The sequence below is a fragment of the Macaca fascicularis genome, chromosome 13 (genome assembly GCF_037993035.2).
Source record: "Macaca fascicularis isolate 582-1 chromosome 13, T2T-MFA8v1.1".
Lineage (NCBI taxonomy): Eukaryota > Metazoa > Chordata > Mammalia > Primates > Cercopithecidae > Macaca > Macaca fascicularis.
The window spans coordinates 119,733,706-119,756,155 of record NC_088387.1 but is presented as its reverse complement, the minus strand read 5'-3'; the positions used below and the strand labels follow the sequence as shown (position 1 = coordinate 119,756,155).

Sequence of the window (22,450 nt, the reverse complement as noted above, 5' to 3'; positions counted from 1 at the left end):
ACCCACATATTCAGAGCTCCTAATCAGCTTGTCACTATACTATGTGCAAATCTAAACAGTCAGATATCTCTTTACACTTGCAATCAGTTTTCAACACACACACACAAAAAATGCAGTTAAGACAAGTGCAATGAGCGGGTATGAAGAGAACAGAGATAATGCATTAAGGAAAAGAAAATTTTTAAGGTTATAAAGTTTAGAATACTAAGAAAAGACATTGTATCTATAAAATAAGAGCAGTATGTTATGAAAATAGAACAATCAGGAGACAAGAAAAAACATTAAAATTAGGAATATAGAAAGTCAATTACATATATATTAAATACCTATGTCTATGAATGGGAACAGTATAAGAGGATTAACTTTTAAGACTACCATAAAGACAGAGAGGAAAGCATTCAATTCCATCCAAGAGATCAAGAATTAGAAAGACATTGGCCTTTTTAAGGAAGATATATTATGCTAGATAATAAACAAAGCCTTACCTTCAAATTTTGAAGAAAAAATATTTGCAATTTTATACCTAGCTAAGCTATACAATGACTATGGAAATAGAATAATAGGAGAATTTTTAAAAATTTAAGGATTCAGAAAATTTGACCATCATGTCTTGTTTCTTAGTAATATAAGGAAGAATACATTTCAATGAAAGGTGAAAGTAAGTTATGAAAGAGCAAGATATAGAAAACAGGAAACATTAACTCTAACACAAAAGAATTGTGAACTAAGTTTCTGTATGACAGCTATATAGTAGGTCTAGACAAAAAAAAAGTAAAAATTGGAAAAGAATACAAAGCTCTGGAAAGGAAGTATTCAGGACATGAAGTGACCGATTATTTGCTACAATGGATTATTTGGAGTAAAGTGATTAAAAGTACTGCATATCTGATGGATCACTGGAAAAACGATTTTTAAAAATATGTAGAGTGATATAGGCAAAGATTTCTACTGATATTGCCATGAACACTATTTACATAATACCGTGTCATGAATTGAATTATCTCCTCACAAAAGATATGTTAAAATCCTAACCTTGAAAATACATCAGAATGTGACTGTATTTGGAAACAGGGTCTTTAGAGCTATAATCATGTGAAGATAAGGTCATGAGGATGGGCCCTAATCCAATGTGATGGGTGTCTTTACAAAACGAGTGGAAAGACAGACACAGAGAGAACACCATGTGATGAAGAACGCAGTGATTGGAGTTACATAACTGCAAGCCAAGAAATGCCAAGGATTGCCAGTAATCAAGCAGTGTGTAAGAGATCTTAGACAGAGCACCGCCCTGCTGATGACTTGATTTTGGAACTGTAGCCCCCAGAATTATGAGTTAATACATTTCTGTTGCTTGAAGCCATGCAGTTTGTGGTACTTTGCTACAGCAAATATCCCTAGAAAAACAAATACATGATGTAATTAATATTTATTAATTTAAACAAAGATTATGACATAACCATGCTGGCAGAGATACGTGGGATGTAAAACTGCTACATCTTTATCTATTATAAAATACATTTTGTAGATAATGACTGAACTTGATAAATTAAGAAAGCAGTATAATCATATTAAGTAAGCATTTATTATGCATCTTTATAATGTCCACTATATTTATATAGAGACACATATCAGAAAAATAGAACATTTAACTTCATATTTAACATACAATTTATAATATGCCAAGTAGTATTCTAAATGTCTTACAGGTATTAATTCATTTGTTGATTTAGTAATTCTATAAGGTATTTTTGTTATCATCATTTCCATTTTTCATATGGAGAGACAGAGGGAAGTGCTAAAAAACTAAGTGATTCCACATATGAGTGAGAACATACAGTGTTTATCTTTCTGGTCCTGGCTTATTTCACTCTACATAATGTCCTCCAGGCTCATCATGCTGTTGTGAAGGACAGGATTTCATTCTCTTCTGTGCTACATTTTCTTTATTCACTCATCCACTCACGGGCACGTCAGTTGATTCCATATCTTGACAATTGTGAATAGTGCTGCAATACTATAGTATTTAGTATTCGGTATTCAGTATTTATTTGCATACTGGTTTCATTTTTGGGGGATATAAACTCCATCGTGAGATTGCTGGATCCTATGGTAAGTGGCAAAACTTGAATTCAACTCAAGTACTCTAGGCCCAAAGTCTATCATGGTAACCACAACAGTAGGCTGCATCTAAGACAATTGTTGAAGATCTGTGACAATGGATTGAAAATAAATTGTCTCCAAGAAAGTTTGTAAGGGACAATTGAACACTCTCATACACAGGGTTGTACAGCTATTCTAGAATACTGTTGGTGTGATCTATTAAATTTGTGTATGTGCGTGTGTGTGTTTGTATAAAATGATTGTACATGGGCACAAAAAACATGAAAAGTAGAATTCATAGATACTAGGTAATGGCAAAAAACGCAATTGCTTTTGCACCAACCTAATATATCCATGGAATATTATATGATAAAAAACTGTACAACAAATAAAATAAACTACCATTACATTGGTGTAGTTTGAAAACTCTTTGAAAATTAGCAATCTCTACTTTAAACTGTGCATGTACATATTCAGCAATTTTACTTCCCAACAGAAATGGGCAAGTGGATTTATAAAAGGAAAAACATAGAATGCTCATAGGAGGACTGAATGTATTAAGCCCCAACTCATTTTATGAAATGTCCTTCCAAAATCGAGCAGACATATAAATTGTGGCATGCTGACACAACAGAGGACTGTCTGGTGAATATACGTAGGATCATGGATAAATCTTACAAACAAAATTTTTAGCAAATGAAGCCAAACCAAAAGAAAATAATTGATGCTGTATCATTCTATATATACTTAAAATTTTTTAAAAGAAATATCATCTATGATTTTAGAAGTTAGAATAGTGGGTACTTTCTAGGAGACGGGAAATAAGACAATATGGGAGATTTTGGTGTACTAATAATGTTCTATTTCTTGACCTTGGTGGTAGTTTAGTGCGTGTAATAACTTGGATATTATTTCTTGAATTGTGTACTTAGGAGTTGTCTACTTTTTACAGAAGTATATTAAACTGAAGTTCAAAATAGTGTGATTAATCAATACTTCTTCTCTGTCATCCCAAAAGAGAAGAGTTTTATGCAATAGATAAATACAGAGAGGCTGAGTGCAGTGGCTCACATCTGTAATCCCAGCATTTGGGGAGGCCAAGGTGAGAGCATCACTTGAGGCCAGGAGTTCGAGGCCAGCCTGGGTAATATGGGGAAACCCCAACTCTACTAAAAATACAAAAATTAGTTGGGCATGGTGGTGCATGCTGGCAGTCCCAGCTACTCAGGAGGCTGAGGTGGATCACTTGAGCCCTGGAAATTGAGGCCTGGACAATAGAGTGAGATCCTGTCTCAAAATAAATAAACAAATACAGAAAAATAAATACAGGTATATTTGTAAACAACAAAACCTCCTGAAAGGAAAAAGTGTGGTTAAGGATAGAGTGTTCCTTTGAAGAATGGGATGAAGATTTGCATCTTGGTTCTGCTGCTTGATATTGCAACCCCTCAGTCAAGTAGGAGTCGTCAGTTTCCTCGTCTGTAACATGGGGCAGATAATCTTTCCTGGGGCTTTTGTGGGTGTTGAGTGAGCTATCCAATGCGATGTGCTGAGCAAGAACCTGATATAGCACAGGTGCTCAGCCGACGCCTCCCTCGTCCTCTAGGCCACTGACACACCAAGCCAGCTGGTGACCACCATTTCCCTTAGAACCATACTCCTCATACTCCTCTTTCTCTGTTGTTGCTGTAAGCCATTTATTGACTTGTGATATTCTTTGATTTTATTTTTAATGTTTAAGTTCTTTGCTGTTTCCAACTGAAGCTAGACATTTTCCTCCTCCCATGAGTATAAGTTTCTTTCTCTAAAATTAAATTAGTAAAAGGTTTTTTCTTAATGTTACACTTCCTAAGTGTAACACGTTGACAAAGTATAAAAATTTATTAGTGTACTTTTGTATGTTTTTGACCACACCTGAAACGTTGCCTTAGGATGGTGTCCAATGTGGTTTACCTAATTCCGTTTTTAGTCCAGCCCGTCTGTTCTTCCTCCCGCTGCTTCTCCTGTAGCCTTGCCCACATAACCTTTATTCTCGGTCTTCTCTGCTTTCTGTCCCACCCTAGTTCCCTCCAGAATGACCCAGCGCCCCTACTTCTTGTGGGGAGCATTCACAAAGAATCAGCAGCTGGCACAATTCATTTGTTGCTTCAGATCTTAGACCTGAATCTTCTGTTTCATTCCATCTTGCTCTCTGCTTCCACTTTTCTACTTTCCTGGACTCCTTATCTCCTGCTTTGCACCTGATATTCTTCTTCTGGCCCCTTGTTTTGGAAATCCAAACATACTGCTCCCCTGGTATTCACACTGGAATTCTTGTCTTGATTTCCATTTGACTCTACATGGAAAAGGAGAAAAATAACCTTTAATTGATGACCTTCTAAATAGGATGTGTTCTGATTATTTATTTTTGTTTGTTTTGCTTGGAGGATGTGGGAGATGGAAAAATAAATGGGAGAGGTTACAGAAAAGGATAGATCCAGAAACCCGAAGAAGGCACAGACTACTTACAGCTGTGGTTCTTAATCAGGGGTGATTTGTCCTCAGATCCTCTTTGGAAACCCCTATCTTGTACCAGTCTGTGTGGCAGCTACTCCAATCTCACTCTGCTGGCAAGCAATTAAAGCCTATAAGGACCTAGCCCACCACCTGCTGTTTGCTGAAAGTTCACCATCTCCTCACTCTCTCCCCACTTGCCCCTGCAATTCTCCAGTCTGGGTTTCTCAACATGAGTGCTGCTGACACGTGTCACCAGAGGATTCTGAGAATTTGGCAATTTCAGAGAATTTGGCAATATACCCTGGACTTTTTGGGTCTGCATTTTGCCTGCACTTTTGGTAAATGTTATTTGTGTGTAGTGGGTAAAGGCCATAGAAGCTCATTACCCTTCTACAATGAAGACAGCCCCTGACAATGAAGAATTCTCTGGTGACACGTGTCAGCAGCACTCATGTTGAGAAACCCAGACTGGAGGATTGCAGGGGCAAGTGGGGAGAGAGTGAGGAGATGGTGAGCTTTCAGCAAACAGCAGGTGGTGGGCTAGGTCCTTACAGGTTTTAACTGCTTGCCAGCAGAGTGAGATTGGAGCAGCTAACACAGACCGGAACAAGACAGGGCTTTCCAAAGAGGATCTGAATGAAGTCTTTCATGTTAGTCAATGTTATTTTTTCTGCCAATTCACTACTTAAGGCGTATTACTTTTCAAGTGTTTGGAAGTCAAATTTGAGTCTTTGCAGCTGTGACGTCGTATTGAGACAGATTTGAGAGAGGATCAAGAAGACCTCACTGATGGGGTCACCAAAACTATTTCCCATCCTCATTGCTCCATCTAAGCCAGTCCTAACCCTTGAGAAGGGGGTGGGGAATAATGTCAGCCCAACGATATGACTGGTGTTTCGATGGACATGTTCCAGTCTCTCTGAACAAGACCCAGGCATACTTCTTGCATCCTTTCTTGTATACAGTGATGGCACTCTACTAACTTCTCCTCTTGTAGTGGCCTCCTTATTTGAAGAGGTTTCCGCCCTGCGCACATGAACTCATTTACCCATTTCACGAGACTGTTTATGTTGATCCTAATGGCTGCAGCTAAGCTGTTTGCAATCTTGTCAGAAAAAGGCAAGCTCAATTCCGGCAGCTGAAATTTCATGTTTAATGCAGGCATAATACGAAAAACAACTGCTGCAATCAGAAAAGGCCCCAGGGGGGACGTGTGGAAAGAGGAGTTTAGATAGCAGTCACACACGTTAACTGAGAATCGAATCCAGAGATGAAATTACTCTGATTACAAAGCTCCAGTTCGTTATGGTGCCGCCATTATTCTCCCCAAGGCTTCTGTCATCCTTATCTCCAAGGGTCAGAAAAATCCTAAATCAAAGTTAAACTTACAGGTAAGAAGAAAACACATTGAAAATATTACATCACTATTTATCGTTTGGGAGAAAAGAAAAAGACATTCATTTAAGCAGAGAACCGTAACATTACTGCAGATGTCTGCCCGACATCCTTCCCCTTCTTTCCTGCGAGCAGAGCCCTGATGTCGCTAAGCATGTCTCTACCTCCTCCAGTTAAGGCACTCATGAGAGTTCTCAGTCCCCTTGGTAGTGATGGGTTTAGGCTGGAGCATCTGACACAATCCTGGCCAATCAGATGGCCTGATGGGTGTTTCCAATAAAGAAGACAGGTAAACTCAGTGGGAGGCCGGTGCCTGGGGAAGGCCAAGTAGACATGTGGAAACCCAGGTTCTAATGATATGGTTGGAACATTGACATAACCATCCTACCTCTGGATTTGTGAAAATAATGTTTAAGTTGCTTTGTGTTGGGGTTTGTATTTGCTTGCAGTAAAAACATCAAACTAATAAAATAACTTTTTATTTGCCACAGAAGGTACACCATCTTCTTTTCCAAAGGAAATAGTACACTTAGCAACTGTATATTAGCAAATCAGGAAAATTGGCAATCCACCATTGTTTGCACAAAGGAAGGAACATTTCAAGTGGTTCAATCACCACCACTTACTTTGTTTCCCTGAGCAACTCGAACTTTAATGTCCTTAAGTCTATGAGGTGCTTGTATTACTCTCTACACTCAACCTGAGTAGTGTTTTTTGTTAATTTCACACTTCATTTCAAACTTGTTCTGAATAGGGCTCATAGAGCATAGTGTTTCTCCTCAGAACAAGTACATAAAAAGTCTCACTGACGATATGAGTCTTCACTGTCGCTAATATTCTATATCAATTATGTCTACATGCAGTGGCTCATGGCTTGTAATCACAGAAATCTGGGAGACCAAAGTGGGAGGACTGCTTGAGCACAGGAGTTTGAGACCAGCCTGGGCAACGTAGTGGGACCCCATCTCAACAAAAAATAAAAACCAAAAAAATTAGCCAGGCATGGTGGCATGTGTCTAGAGTTCTAGCTACTGAGGAGGCTAAGGTGGGAACATTACTTGTTGATCAAGTGAGGTCAAGGTGCCCTGAGCCATAATCACACTGCAGCTTGGGTAACACAGATAAACCTTGCCTCAATAAATAAATAAATAAATAAAAATACATTCTACTTGTGCTTTTACCTGTTACCTGGTATTTCTAGATCAACGGACATTTAAATGTCTTGTTTAGACTTCATCATGATCTTCAAAAGATGATTAAGAACCCAATTTTATATTATATTGTGTGTACTAACATGACTTTGATTATAAGATAATCTAGAACTATAATGCCATTAAATTTAATACATATTTACTGCATTCTTATCACTATATTCTTAATTATTGACATCTCATATTTGTATGGTATTTTATAAGTTATAGAAGTAATTTTATATTCATTCTTTAATTTTAATCAGATTAACATATACCCAGCATTGTACCAGATGCTGAGGGAATTTAAGAGAAATAGAAAAGTGGCTTGGCTAACTGAAATAATGCCAAACAGAAGTTTTATCAAGAAGTTTTAATTAAAGCCGAATATCAGTAATGCTATAACGTATTCCATCCACTCTTCACATACTAGCTTGATACTCAATAGATAAGAAAGAAAGATATTTTGATATGTGGCTCCACGGCACTGTTTTTTCCCCCAGCTTTATTAAGGCATAAATGACAAATTAAAAATCACATATATTGAAGATGTACAAGTGGGGTGTTGCTATATGTATACATTGTGAAATGATTACACAATCAAGCTAGTCAACATGTTTATCACCTCACACAGTTACCATTTTGTGGGTGTGTCTGTGTGTGGAGTAAGAAACACATAAAATCTACTTTCTTAGCAAATTTCAATACATAATACAGTATTACTAACTACAGTCACCATGCTGTACATTGGCACTATTTGTAAACCCAAAGGTAACAGATATATGATAATTCATGAAATCAAAGTGTCCTTTTTAAAATGTAGAAACATTTATTTTATTTGCAAGACTTAAACATCTATCGGTCCTGAGTGACATGCCTATGTAACTTGCACATCTCAAATTGTTAATTGTCCACTGGGAATCTGAAATTAAACCTGAAAAACTCCAAAAAGAATTCTCTATAAGACTATGGGGTAGATCCCTCTTTATTATGGTACAGATAATTATTTAATTTATTTTCTTATATAGCTTTGTCATTTTCACCTATGGAGAGCTAGGCAGAAGGCTTGATTGATATTTTTAGCATTTAGAGCTTTTTTGTTTTTTAAACAATCTGACTTTTTTCTTTTTTAAGGAAGGCAGTTGAGAAAATGGTCTTTCTTTGGGGGAGTACTAAATCCTCATGAGGTCACAATAATAAACAGCGTTCTTCTTCTAATCTGGAATTCCTAGTTTTAGTAGCTAAATATGTCACCTAAACTGAAAGTCGTCATTGCAACTAATCTCAGGCTTGAATCTTGCTCCTTCATTTTCTACCTGCATGAGCTTGGAAATGTGCTGAACTTCCGGAAGTCTCCCTTTGCATCAATTATAGAATAAAAACAAATCCTATCTACACTATAGATGCAAAAATCATCAACAGAATAATAGAAAACTAAATCTAGAAACATTTAAAAAAGGATTATATGCAATGGGCAAGTGGGATTTATCCCAAGAATAAAAGATTGTTTTAACCATGTGAAAATCTAATGATGTAATTCATCATGTTAATAGAATAAATAACAAAAATATGGTATTATCTCAATAGATGAAGAATAAAACAAATGACAAAATCTACTACCCCTTAATAATAACTTTAAAAAACCTGTAAAACTAAGAGTAGAAGAAAACTTAACTTGGTGAAGGGGGCAGCCATGGAAACCCCACAGCACACATCAGATTGTGCTGTGAAAAAATTAAACACTTTCCCCTAACATCAGGAACAACTCAGTGATTTCCGCTTTCAGCCGCTCCATTTACCATGGTGCTGGAGGTTCTGGCCAGGGCAGTTAGGCAGGATAGAGAAATAGAAAGCATCTAGATTGGAAAGAAAGGAGTAAAACTACCTTTATTTGTAGACAACATCATCTTATGTATGTAAAATCCTGAGGAAACTTCTGAAAACTGTTAGAGCTAATAAAGAATTTTGTGAACATCAACATCCAAAATCAATCGTATTTTTTGCCCTAGCAATGAAAAGCCCAAAAATTAAATAAAAAACCATTCCATTTGCAAAAGCATCAACATGAATAAAACGATTTGACAAAACGAAATTAATCAAATCAAAATTAATTTAACAAAATAAATGTAAAGCTTTACTCTGAAAACCATAAAATATTGTTGAAAAATTTTAACAAGATTTAAATAAATAAAAATATATCATTTGAACTAAGATATGAAGATTTAGTATTATTGAGATGATATTTCCCAAATTGATCTAAAGATTCAACACAATATTCGTCATGATCCCAGCCATTAGTTTTGCAGAAACTGACAAGACAAAAATTAATATGGAATTCAAGGGATCCAGAATAGTCAAAACCATCTTAAAACAGAAGAACAGAGCTGAAGGACGCGGGCTTCCCAATGTCAAAGCTGCCTACACAGCTGCAGTAATCACAAAAGCATGGCACTGGCAGTTGGCACTGGTGTAAGGAGAGACACACAGATTAATAGAATCCAACTCAGCGCCCATAAGTAAATCTTCACATTAATTGTCAATTCGTTTTTGACAACAGTGCCACAACAATTAAATAGGGGAGGGAACAGTCTTCTCAACCACTGATGCTGGAATAATTGCATATTCACCTCAAACTATATATAAAAAGTTAACTAAAAGTGTATCAAAGCCCTGACTATAAGAGCTAAAACTATAAAACTCTTAGAAGAAAACCAGTGCCTTTCTTTGAGATCCTGAAATAGACTACAGTTTCTTAGATATGACACTAAAAATGCAAACAAACAAAGAAAGAAAATGATGAAACAGACTTCTTCAATATTAAAAATTTGTGTGCTTTGAAGAATCCATTAAGAAAATAAGAGACAACCACAGAATGAAAGAAAATATTAGGAAACCATATCTTAGGGACTAACATAATTAACCCTTTAACAATGCCCCTACACAGTCAAAAATCTGCATAAAATCTTTGACTCCCCAAAAACTTAACTATTAATATCCTACTGTTGACTGACAGCCTTACTGATAGAGTCAATTAACACTATTTTATATGTTATACATTATGTACTGTATTTTCACAATAAAGTAACCTAGAGAAAAGAAAATGTTTAGAAATTCCTAAGAGATAATATTATTTATTATTTATTAAGTTGAACTTATTAAGAGAGAATATTATTTATCAAGTGGAATTGGATCTTCATAAAGGCGTTCATCTCCCTCATCTTCACGCTGAGTAGGCTGAGGAGGAGGAGTAAGGGGACGGGTTGGTCTTGCTGTCTCAGGGGTTGCAGAGGTAGAAGAAAATTCATGTATAAGTGAACCCATACAGTTTAAACCATATTGTTCAAGGGTCGATTGTATAAAAAGTAATAGAAATAAAATAACACAATTAAAAATGGGAAAATACATATGAATAAACATTCCCCAAATAAGATATACAAATAGCCAAGAAATACAAGAAAACATGCTCAACATCATTAGTCATCAGGAAGTGCAAATCAAAACCGTAATGAAATAAAGCTTCACATCCACTAGGATGGCTAGTATCAAAACTATGATAACAAAGGTTGACAAAAATACAGAGAAATCAGAACCCTCACCCATTATTGGAAGGAATGTAGAAAGGTGCAGCCACCTTGTAAACAACTTGGCCGTTCTACAGAAGGTTAAACACAGAGATGCCATATGACCCTGCTTTTGAACTCCTTGGGACATACCTAAGAGAAATGAAAACACATTTTTACACAAAAGTCTGTACATGAATGTCCATATAAACTGTGTTTGTAAAAACAAATGAATAGAAACAATTCAAGTGTCAATACATTGTTTCATAGATAGATAAAATGTCGTATATGCACTTGATTCCACATGGAATATTGTTTAGTAGATGTATTTTAAACATCACATAGAATCAAAGAAGCCAGTCACACACAAAAAAGCATCAGTGGCAGACTAAGGCTGGCGACACTGAGGAGAGTGAGGAGTGACTTAAAATTAACTGTGGCCGGGCGCGGTGGCTCAAGCCTGTAATCCCAGCACTTTGGGAGGCCGAGGCGGGTGGATCACGAGGTCAGGAGATCGAGACCATCCGTGGCTAACATGGTGAAACCCCGTCTCTACTAAAAATACAAAAAACTAGCTGGGCGTGGTGGCGGGCGCCTGTAGTCCCATCTACTCGGAGGCTGAGGCAGGAGAATGGCGTGAACCCAGGAGGCAGAGCTTGCAGTGAGCCGAGATCGCACCACTGCACCCCAGCCTGGGCGACACAGCGAGACTCCGTCTCAAAAAAAAAAAAATTAACTGTGGTGATGGTTGTGCAACTCTGTGTATTTGAAAGAAATAAATGAAATTGCATGTTTTAAATGAATACATTGCATGATATAAATTGTATCTGCTATGGACTAGTTTTTTTTGTCCCCACAAAATGTATATGTTGAAAATCAAACCCCCAGTGTTACAGCGTTAGGAAATGGAGCCTCTGCAGGGTATGTAGGTCATGAAGGCAGAGTCCTCATGAATGGATTTAGTGCTCTTATTAAAGAGTCCCCAGGGAAACCCCTTTCCCCTTTCACCCTGTGAGGACGCAGGGAGAAGAGGATAGCCTGCAACCTGGAGGAGGACCCTCACCAGACCCTGAGTCTGCTGGTTCTTTGATCTTGGACTTCTCAGCCTCCAGAACTGTAAGAAAGAAACTGCTGTTGCTTGTAAGCCACCCAGCATATGACACCATGTGTTGGCAACTTAACTAAGACAATATCTTGGGTAAAGCTGGATTTTGTGTGTGTGTGTGTGTGTGTGTATGTATATGTGTATGTATGTGTGCATATTTTACACATATATATAGTACACACATATATACAAAATAGATAATTTAATACAAAAAAGGTGAAATAAAGAAAAATAGACAAATTTACAAATGCCAATTATAAAAGAAAAATTGGTTAATTGGAATAGAAGAGCTTCTAATCATCACATTGTAAATATGTACATACACATACATACATATGATTTATGTCTTGACAGAAAAGTTCTATCCAGAATATAAAAAGAATTTCAAAAAAATCAATAAGAAAAATCAACAAGAACAAGACAAATAATTCAAATAAAAAGCAAAATACTTGACTAGCTGCTTTGGCAAAAACAGCCAATAAATATTTCTAAAGGTTTTCAAGGTAAGTTTTTTAACTTAAAAAACACTTTGTGGGTACATAGTAGGTGTACATATTTATGGGGTATTTGAGATATTTTGATATAGGCATGCAATGTGTAATAATCATATCATGAAAGAAACTATGCCTCTATGAATTTTCATAGTTCCTAAAATTCCTCTGGTTGTTTAATTCTAGTTCTATTCCATTGTGGTCAGAGAGGATGCTTGACATTATTTCAATCTTTTTGAGTGTTTTAAGACTAATTTTGTTACCTAACATATGCTGTATCCTTGAGAATGATTCATGCGCTGAGGAAAAGAATGTGTATCCTGTGGCCATTGGATGAAATGTTCTGTAACATCTAGATCCATTTCATCTACAGTGTGGAAGTTTGATGTTTCTTCGATCCATTTGGTCTATAGTGGTCTCATTAGATCCATTTGGTCTATAGTGGTCTCATTAGATCCATTTGGTCTATAGTACAGATGAAGTCTGATGTTTCTTAGATCTATTTCCTCTTTAGTGGTCTCATTAGATCCATTGGTCTATAGTGCAGATTAAGTCTGATATTTCTTTGCTGATTTTCTGTCTGAAAGATCTGTTCAATGCTGAAAGTGGAGTGTTGAAGTCTCGAGCTATTATTGTATTGGAGTCTATATCTTTCTTGAGCCCCAACAATATTGGCTTATATATCTGGCTACTCCAGTGTTGGGTGCATATATATTTAAAATTGTTTTATTGTCTTGCTGAATTCACCCCTTTATCATTACATAGTGACTTTCTTTGTTTCTTCTCATAGTTTTTCTCTTGAAATCTACTCTATTTTGTCTCATGTATGTATAGCTACTCCTGCTGTTTTTTGGTTTCTGTTGGTATGGAATATCTTTTTACATCCTTTTATTTTCATTCTATGTGTGTCTTTATAGGTGAAGTGTGTTTCTTGTAGGCAATAGGTTAATGGTCCTTTGTTTCAATCCATTCAGCCAGTTTATGATTTTCATTGGAGAGTTTAGTCCATTTACATTCAATATTATTATTGATAAGTAAGGACTTACTCCTATGATTTTGTTATTTGTTTTCTGATTGTTTTGTGGTCTTCTCTTCCTTTCCTTCCTGTCTTCTTTTTAGTAAAGGTGATTTTCTCTGATGATATAATTTACTTTCTTGCTTTTTATCTTTTGTCTATCCTTTGCATGTTTTTTGTTTGTTTGTTTGAGGATACCATGAGGCTTGCACATACTATCCTATAACCCATTATTTTAAACTGATAACAACATAGCACTGTTTGCATAAACAAACAAATAAGCAATAAGAAAACTGATAAAGACTCTATGCCTTAATTTCCCCCCCTTTTTTAGCAGTTTGTTGTTGCTATTTCTCTTATTGTGCTACCTACGTCTTAAAAAGTTGCTGTAGTTAATATTTTTGACTTGTTCATTTAGTTTTTCTACTTAAGTAAGAGTAATTTACATACCACAGTTACAGTGTGATAATATTCTGTTTTTCTGTGTACTTAGTATTACCAGTGAGTTTTGTACCTTTAGATGATTGTTTTCTTAATTGTGCATTAATGTCCTTTTCATTCTGATTGAAGTACTCCCTTTAGCATTTCTTGTAGGAAAGGTCTGGTGTTGATAAAATCCTTCAGCTTTTGTTTGTCTGGGAAAGTCTTTATTTTGCCTTCATGTTGAAGTACATTTTCACCAAATACACTACCTTGAGGTAACAGTTTTTTTCCTCCTGCCCTTTCGATCTATCATACCACTCTCTTCTGGCCTTTAAGGTGTTCACTGAAAAGTCTGCTGCTAGATGTATTGGAGCTCCATTGCATGTTGTTTGTTTCTTTTCTCTTGCTGCTTTTAGGATTCTTTCTTTACCATTCACCTTTGGGAGTTTGATTATTAAATGTCTTGAGGTCATCTTCCTTGGGTAAATCTACTTGATGTTCTATGATGATTTTGTACTTGGATGTTGATCCCTTTCTCTAAATTTCAGGAGTTCTTTGTTAGTATCCTGTTGAATAAACTCTCTATTTCTGTCTCTCTACTTCCTCTTTGATGCCAAAACTCTTACATTTGCCATTTGAGGCAGTTTTCTGGATCTTGTAGGTGTGCTTGTTGTTTTTTATTATTTTCTTAATTCCCTCTGATTTTGTATTTTCAAATAGGCTGTCTTCAAGCTTACTAACCCTTTCTTCTACTTGATTAATTTTGCTACTTAAAGTCTCCAATGGGCCGGGCACGGTGGCTCACACTTGTAATCCCAGAACTTTGGGAGGCCAGGGCAGGTGGATCACCTGAGGCCAGGAGTTTGTGAACAGCAAATAGCCTGGCCAACATGCTGTGTCTACTGAAAATACAAACAAACAAACAAAATTAGCTGGGCATGGTGGCAGGCACCTGTAATCCCAGATACTCAGGAGGCTGAGGCAGGAGAATTGCTTGAACCCCAAGAGGCGGAGGTTACAATGAGCCAAGATCGTGCCACTGCACTCCAGCCTAGGCAACAAGAGTGAAATTCTGTCTCAAAAACAAAAACAAAACAAAAACCAAAAAGTCTCAGTTGCATTTTCCAACTCTAAAGTTTCTGCTTGATTATTTTTAATTATTTTAGAATCTTTTGTTAAATTTATCTGAAACAATCCTGAATTCCTTCTCTGTGTTATCTTGAATTTCAGTTTCCTCATAGCAGCTCTTTTGAATTCTCTGAAAGGTCACATATCTCCGTTTCTCCAGGATAGGTTCCTGGTACCTTATTTAGTTCGTTTGGTGAGGTCATGTTTTCCTGGTCTGTCTTGATACTCACAGATGTTTGTCTGTATTGGGGCATTGAAGAGTTAAGTATTTATTGTAGCCTTTGAAGTCTGGACTTGTTTGTATCGTCCTTCTTGAAAAGGCTTTCCAAATATTCGAAAAGACTCGGGTGTTGTGATCTACGCCATATCTGCCTCAGAGGGAATCCTAACTCCAGTAGTGCTGTGGTTCTTACAGACCCTTAGAGGTACCACTGCGACGGTCTCGGACAAGGTTCGGAAGAACTAATTATCTGGATTCCCCGGCACAGACATTTGTCTTCCACTCTTGTTTTTGCCCAAACAAACAAAGTCTCTGTCTCTGCCTGCACTGAGCCTCCTGGAGCTAGGGGTGGGGTGACACAAGGAACCCTGAGGCCACCAACCCTAGGACGGTGCTGCATCAGACCTGAAGCCAGGACAGCACGGGTCTCACCCAAGGCCTGCTGTAATCACTCCCTGGCTACCACCTTTGTTTGCCCAAAGCCCTGGGGCTCAACAATCAGCAGGTGACAGACTCAGGGAGGCCTATGGCCTTCCCTTCATGATGGCAAGTTTCTCCAGGCCTTTGGTGGATACAGAGTTGCCATCCAGGGGCCAGGGACTAGAGTTAAAAAGTTGGAAGTCCACCTTGTGTTCTATTGTCCTGTGGCTCCGCTGGCAATCAAATCACAAGACACAATCCTTTCCACTCTTCCCTCCCCTTTGCAAAGGCAGAGGAGTGTCACCCTAGGGCCACTGCCACCTCAGGCCCACAAGGAGTACTCTCCCAAGGTTCCCTTAAGGCCCAAGGGCTCTTCAGTCTGCTTGTGGTGAATGCTGTCTGGCCCTGAACTCACCCCTCAGGGGAGTGCTCCCCATGCCAGCCCAGGGCAGGTTCAGAAAGGCCATCCAAGAGCCAAGTCCTGGAATCGAGGACTCCAAAATCTCGCCTTGTGCTCTACCCCACTGTGGCTGAGGTAGTACCTAAGGTGCAAGACAAAGTCCCCTTTACTTTTCCCTCCACTTTTAACAAGCAAAAGGAGTCTTGCCCCTTAGCCATCATGGCTGGGAATGTGCTGAGTCTCACCTGAAGCCAGCAAGTATCAGCATAGTACCTGGGTATTGCTGCTGATTATTTAGGGCTTAAGGGCTCTTTAGTTAGCAGGTAATGAATCCTTCCAGGACTGGGTCATTCGTTTCAAGACAGTTGGTTTCCTTCCAGCCCACCGTGTATCTAAAAATGTCTGGGGGCCCTAACCAACATGGAGAAACTTCGTCTCTACTAAGAATACAAAATTAGCCAGGCATGGTGGTGCATGCCTGTAATTCTAGCTACTCGGGAGGCTGAGGCAGGAGAATTGCTTGAACCCGGGAAGCAGAGGTTGAGGTAAACCGAGATCGCACCACTGCACTCCAGCCTGGGTAATAAGAGCAAAACTCCGTCTCAAAAAAAAAAAAAAATGTCTGGGGGCTAGGAAAAAATGTCGGGGGTGGGGGGGTGCTAAGGCCTGGAAAGGGGGCCTCATAACTCTGACTGGTGCCCTATCCTGCTGTGGCTGAGCTGGTATCCAAGATGCAAGACAAAGTGCTCCCTACTCTTCCCTCTCTTCTCAAGTGGAAGGAAGTGTCTCTTTTGGAGCCACAAGCTGTATAGCCTGTGGTTAGAGGAAGGGTGCCAGCACTTTCTTAGCCACCCTGGCTGGTGTCTCTGTGGGTCGCATGCCCTCGTAGTCTACTGTCTCTGGGCCCAGTTGAGCCCTAGGACTCACCTAGGTATTGAAGTCCTTGTGGCCTACAATACCTTTCTTTGGAGCCCCAGAGCACTTTAGCCCATGGTGGCGAGGCTTGTGGGAACTCAAGTTCTGACAGCTGGAGGTGGTGACTCCCTTCTGGCTAGGGCTGGTTTAAAAGCTCTTTCCATGGGTGGGTGTCAGTTGAGTTTGACCCAGTTTTGCTTTGTGCTATAACAAGGGCAGCACTGAGCTCTATGCCTCACAATTGCTGGCTCTCCCTCTTCCCAGGGCACAGAAACACTCTCTGCACCATGAGGCTGCTTCCAGGGTAAGGAGGAGTGGTGGCATCAGTGACTCAAGACTGCTTTTCCTACCTCTTCAGTGCCTCGTTCAGTGAAACGAAGTAAAAACCAGATCCTGTGAGTCCTCGCCTGATTTCAAGCTCTTACAGAGGTTCTTTTTTCATGTAAATAGTTCTTGAATTGGTATCCTTGTGGAGGGGAGGTGGTAATTGGTGGAGACTTCTAGTCCATTATCTTGCCCCACCACTTTCCTTCAATGTAATTTTTCACTAGGAAAACACACAAAAAAAATACAACCCAATATTATTTACATTCCTTTGCTAAATCGATTAAAAATAGAGACAGGACAAGAGAATGAAATATTAAGTGTTGGTGATGATACAGAAGAACTGAATTTGCTCACCCTACTTACGGGAGTATAGATTGATGCAGGAACTGTGGAAAGCACATTAGTAGTATTTACCAAAGGTAAACATTCATCTTCCAGAAATTCACATCCCAGAATTCCTCTCCTGGGCACATCACCGAGAGAAACATGTGCATCTGGTCACCAAATGGCGTGTACAAACAGGTTCCCAGAACTGGAGTCTCATCAAATGATGACCAACACCAGAATGGAGAAGTATAGCATGCCATATTCCCACAATGGAATCTTGTGTAACGATGAGAGTGTGTGCGCGACCACATGAAACAACATGGAGAGATCTCACAAACAGAGTGTTGAATGACATAACTAAGGCGCAGAGAGTGCACACTCAGTAAATGAGAGTAGTCTGTGGTGCTAGAAGTTCAGATAATGGCTCCCCTTGGGGACCGGATGATGAAAAGGGGCTTCACAGATGCTTCTAGGCATGACTGATGCTTTGTTTCTCGGACCGATCTGGGTTGTAGACACAAAGCTGTGCTCATTTGTGAAATGTTTTTGAGCTGTACACTTATGGTTATAACATCCTTTTCTTATGTATGTTATAATTCAATAAAACATCTACAAAATCAATCAAATTGATGTATAGTTTAGGTATATTACCTAGTCATAAAACAACTCCTTAAAATTCAGAAAAGGATATAATTTAGACGGCATTTACTGTGTGGGGAAGGCTACAAGAGGAGACAATTGAGAATGGTGTTTACTGTGTGGGGAAGGCTACAGAAGGAGTTTAGGGAAGGGTTGCTCAGCTACATTCTTCAATATTAGTAATAATATGAGGTTTGGTGCTGGGTTCGTGGGTGTTGGTGTTGTGATTATGCTTCCCATGTTGCATATGTTTCCAATCGACTAGGAGCACGGGAATGAAAAGAAGCCTGATGCAGAAAGCCGGGCAAGATGTGATGGGGAATGAACCACTGTGATGGCAGTGAAAGCATCAAGATACATTATTTTAAAGGAGAATCTATGTTAAGTGCTATTTGACAGCCTATGCAGGTGAGACGCAGGCTTCTGGTCTGAACAGCTGGGTGGACAGTGGTGCTGAGAAGAAGCCAGGGAAGAAGCAGATTTGCAGAGCACATGGAGAACACTGTTCTGAGCATGTTTAAATTCAGACATAGAAGGAAGTTATCAGTGAAATGTCAGGTAAGCAGCTGGATGTATATAAATGTGATTCTCCAAGGAGATGTCTGAGTGGGCAATATAAATTTGAAAGTCGTCAGCATAAAAATGACATGAAAAGCATATTAGAATGGATGCAATATCTAGGAGAAGAGTGCATGGAGAGGTAAACACAGAGTCCAAGTTCAAATCCTCAGTGATTTTAAGAGGTAGGTTTGGATGGAAAGGAAGAGCAGCAAAGAAAAATAGAAATTAGTCAACTGAGTAGAAAGACATCCAAGACAGCTGGTGTCAGGAAACAAAAAAAAGTGTTTCAAAAAATTTCAGCTAAGAACAGACTAAAAAGGTGAGCAAGACTGAAACAGAAAAATCACCACTGAATTGGGAGACATGCAAATCATCAGAGACTTTTTTAAGAAAGTATCAATGGAGTGATGGGTAAGGAAGACAGGAATGAGTTGAAGAGTGGATTGGGAGGTAAGGAGGGGAGACAGTAACAAATAACATTGCTGTTATTATGACACTGTAAATAATCTAAGGTCTGGAACATAATAGGTGCTAAATAAATATTTTTGAGCACACAAATAAGTGAACAGGAATGACCTTATACTTTGTTTTACCCAAAAGTAACTAAAAACACTTATTTGTATGTCTTTATCTCTTTATTTTAATTTTTTAAACGCCAGACAAAGCCAGTGAGATATATGGTAAATTGCACATGAAAACACAGATTTAGCCGGTGGTGGGACTGACATGTGTCCAATATCTTGGCTAATAAATGTCTCCTCTTGAGACAAAGAATATAAATTTATGAACATAAACAATGAAGAGTTATTGCATGTTTACTATGTGAAAGATCAGTAGACATTGCAAAGTGCATTCAAAAATTTTAAACCAACCATTTAATATTTTATTCTGCTATACTCAAAACAGCATGAAAAACATATGAACATAAGAGGTTTTCGAAAATGGATCTTTCCCCATAAGCTTGAAGTACTCTACTAAACACAGTACTATATACTACTATCCCACTAGTAATACATTTTGAGGTTGTATTCATTGAAATATATTCCAGGGGGTCTATCCGGGGGTCATGCTGGTTGTGAGTGTGTCTGTGAAATTTGATTACCCGTTTCACTTGCTAAAAATATCAAGGCCTGCAGAATTCACTTAACTTTCTTAATTGAGGTCCCTATGGTTACAGCATAGATAAATATCAACATAGAGGAAAAGTTTTTAAAAATATCCTAGAAGCATCCAGCATTTAATTATAATTTACAATGGCCATGTCTTCATTTTATTTGTGGGGGAAAATAAAGACAAGTACCTTTATTTATCTGTAGTCTCCAAGTTTTGTGTTAAAAGTGGAGTATTATACGCTAAAAATTGCAAGCCAGAAGTTTTAGTTGGGTACATTTTGGATACTTTTTGTTTATTTATTTTATATTATTTTATTTTTTTGAGTCGGGATCTCACTGTGTCATCCAGGCCGGAATGCAGTTGTGCGATCACGGCTCACGGCAGCATCAACCAATTGGATTCAGGCGATCCTCCCACCTCAGCCTCCTGAGTGGCTGGGACTACAGGCTCTCACCACCACGCCTGGATAAATCTTGCATTTTTTGTAGAGATAGGGTTATACACTTTGTTAGAAAACCAAAACTTTGAGCAAAACGTAAAAATTCCTCACAATAAGATTTGCCAAACTGAATGAAGAAAATAATGGATTATCAGAATAATTTTAATAATTAAAAAATTAAATATATTTTTTAACAAAGAAGCCTCCAAGCCCACATGGCTTTATAGGAGAATTTTTAAAACAATTTGTAAAAGAAATAACACTAAACATTCAAAAATTTTCAGATAAAAATGTATAAAATATTTCTTAAGTAGTTTGTGTTCAATGAAGCCTACCTAAATTTTATATTTAAAAAATTGCTGCTGATGTTAAGGTAAGTACCTTCATCTCTTACGAATGTGATGCAAACATTTTAAGCAATCTATTACAGTTGGAAAAACAAAAATTTTAAACGAATTATTAACAAGTTGAACCCAGTGATTTACATTAACAAGTCGAACCCAGTGTTATCAATGACATATTATCATTAATGATGAATATAATTATAATCATATGATTATTATTATAATTAATGATGATAACGTTATTGTACATATAAAGTTGATCTAGTTCATATGTAAATAAATTTCATATATATTTTATAAATTTATATATGAAACCTACCAACTGTATGTATGATGGTAATGTATATATTTCACATATATGTGTTTATGTATGATTATATATACATATGCTATATGGGTTTATATATGATAATATATGTTTATATATTTCATCTATATGTTTATATAGAGGTGAATATAGATGTGAAATATATATGTGAATATATTGATCATATTATAAAATTTTAACAAAATTCATTTATGTCAGTAACAGGAAAAGGAATAACATGTATCATTACTTCAATATACTCATTAGAAGCATTTTAAATAAAAATTCTCAGCAAATATGGATAGAAGGATATCTTCTTAATCTGATAAAGAATATCAAACAAAAAACAGAACAGAACTTGCAGTAAAATGATCAGTGGTAAAATACAGAAAGTGTTTCCCTTTTCAGGACAAGGATGGCTACTCATAGCATTTCCATTCAAAGTTAGACCGATCCAATACTGTACCTGAACAATCAAGCAAGAAAAATTAAAAAGGCATAAGAATGGAAATGAATAAGTACTATTTTCAAATGACATGATTATATAGCTAGGAAATCTAAATTAATCAAAGGCAAATTTTTAGAATTAATAACTGAATTTAATAAAGATGGGATCCAATATCAATATAAATTCAATGAACTGTATATTTGCATATCAGCCACAAACAAGTAAGAAATTAACAGTAAAATGCTACTTAAAATAGCATTCATAAATATCCGATGCCAAGAAATAAGTTTAACAAAAGGGATACAAGACTTCTGTACTGATAAATACAAACCATTTATATTAGCCCGTTTTCATGCTGGTGATAAAGACATACTTGAGACTGGGCAATTTACAAAAGAAAGAGGTTTATTGGGCTTACAGTTCCACGTGACTGGGGAGTCCTCATGGCAGAAGGCAAGGAGGAGCGAGTCACATCTTATGTGGATGGCAGCAGGCAAAAAAAAGAGAGCTTGTGCAGGGAAACTCCGGTTTGCAAAACCATCAGATCTCGTGAGACCCATTCACTGTCACTAGAACAGCATGGGGAAAGACCAACCCCATGACTCAATCACCTCCCACCAGGTCCTTCCACAACACGTGGGAATTATGGGAGCTACAAAATGAGATTTGGGTGGGGACACAGAGCCAAACCATATCACCATTATTGAGAAAAAATAAAGAAACCTAAAAATGGCTATCTGTATCATATTAGAGGGTTGCAAGATCAATATTTTAGATAAGTCAATCCCCTAAAATGTATCTATTAATTCAGTACTGTTTCACCCCCTGCAGGATTTATGTTTGTGTGAGTGAGTTTTTTAGTGTGCATATCCACAAGCTGATTCCAAAGTGGATATGGCCATGCAGTTTGCTAAGAAGAGCTAAGATAATATTGAAGAACAAAGCTAGAGGACTTACAATTCACATATTGGGACCTATAAGGGTAATAGAAATCATTACAATGTGCTTTGGTAAACAAGATGAATGTTTAACAGTGGAACAGTGTCCAGAAATAGACTCATACATACACATACATGAACCCGAGTAA

The 22,450-nt window shown here is 37.6% G+C and overlaps 1 long non-coding RNA gene across 5 annotated transcripts in view; it reads right to left on the bottom strand.

The window, feature by feature from the left end:
* Window positions 1-1,563: 1,563 nt before the first annotated feature.
* LOC123568446 (uncharacterized) overlaps window positions 1,564-22,450 on the bottom strand; it is a 54,590-nt gene continuing 33,703 nt past the window's right edge. For 3 of the 5 annotated variants that reach the window (XR_010580612.1, XR_006691821.2, XR_012421814.1), the window contains 3 exons: window positions 17,209-17,405; window positions 10,778-10,894; window positions 1,564-4,435 (listed from right to left, as the gene is read on the bottom strand). This is a non-coding gene — a long non-coding RNA (uncharacterized lncRNA). The other 2 variants (XR_012421813.1, XR_012421812.1) reach the window with 2 other exon arrangements.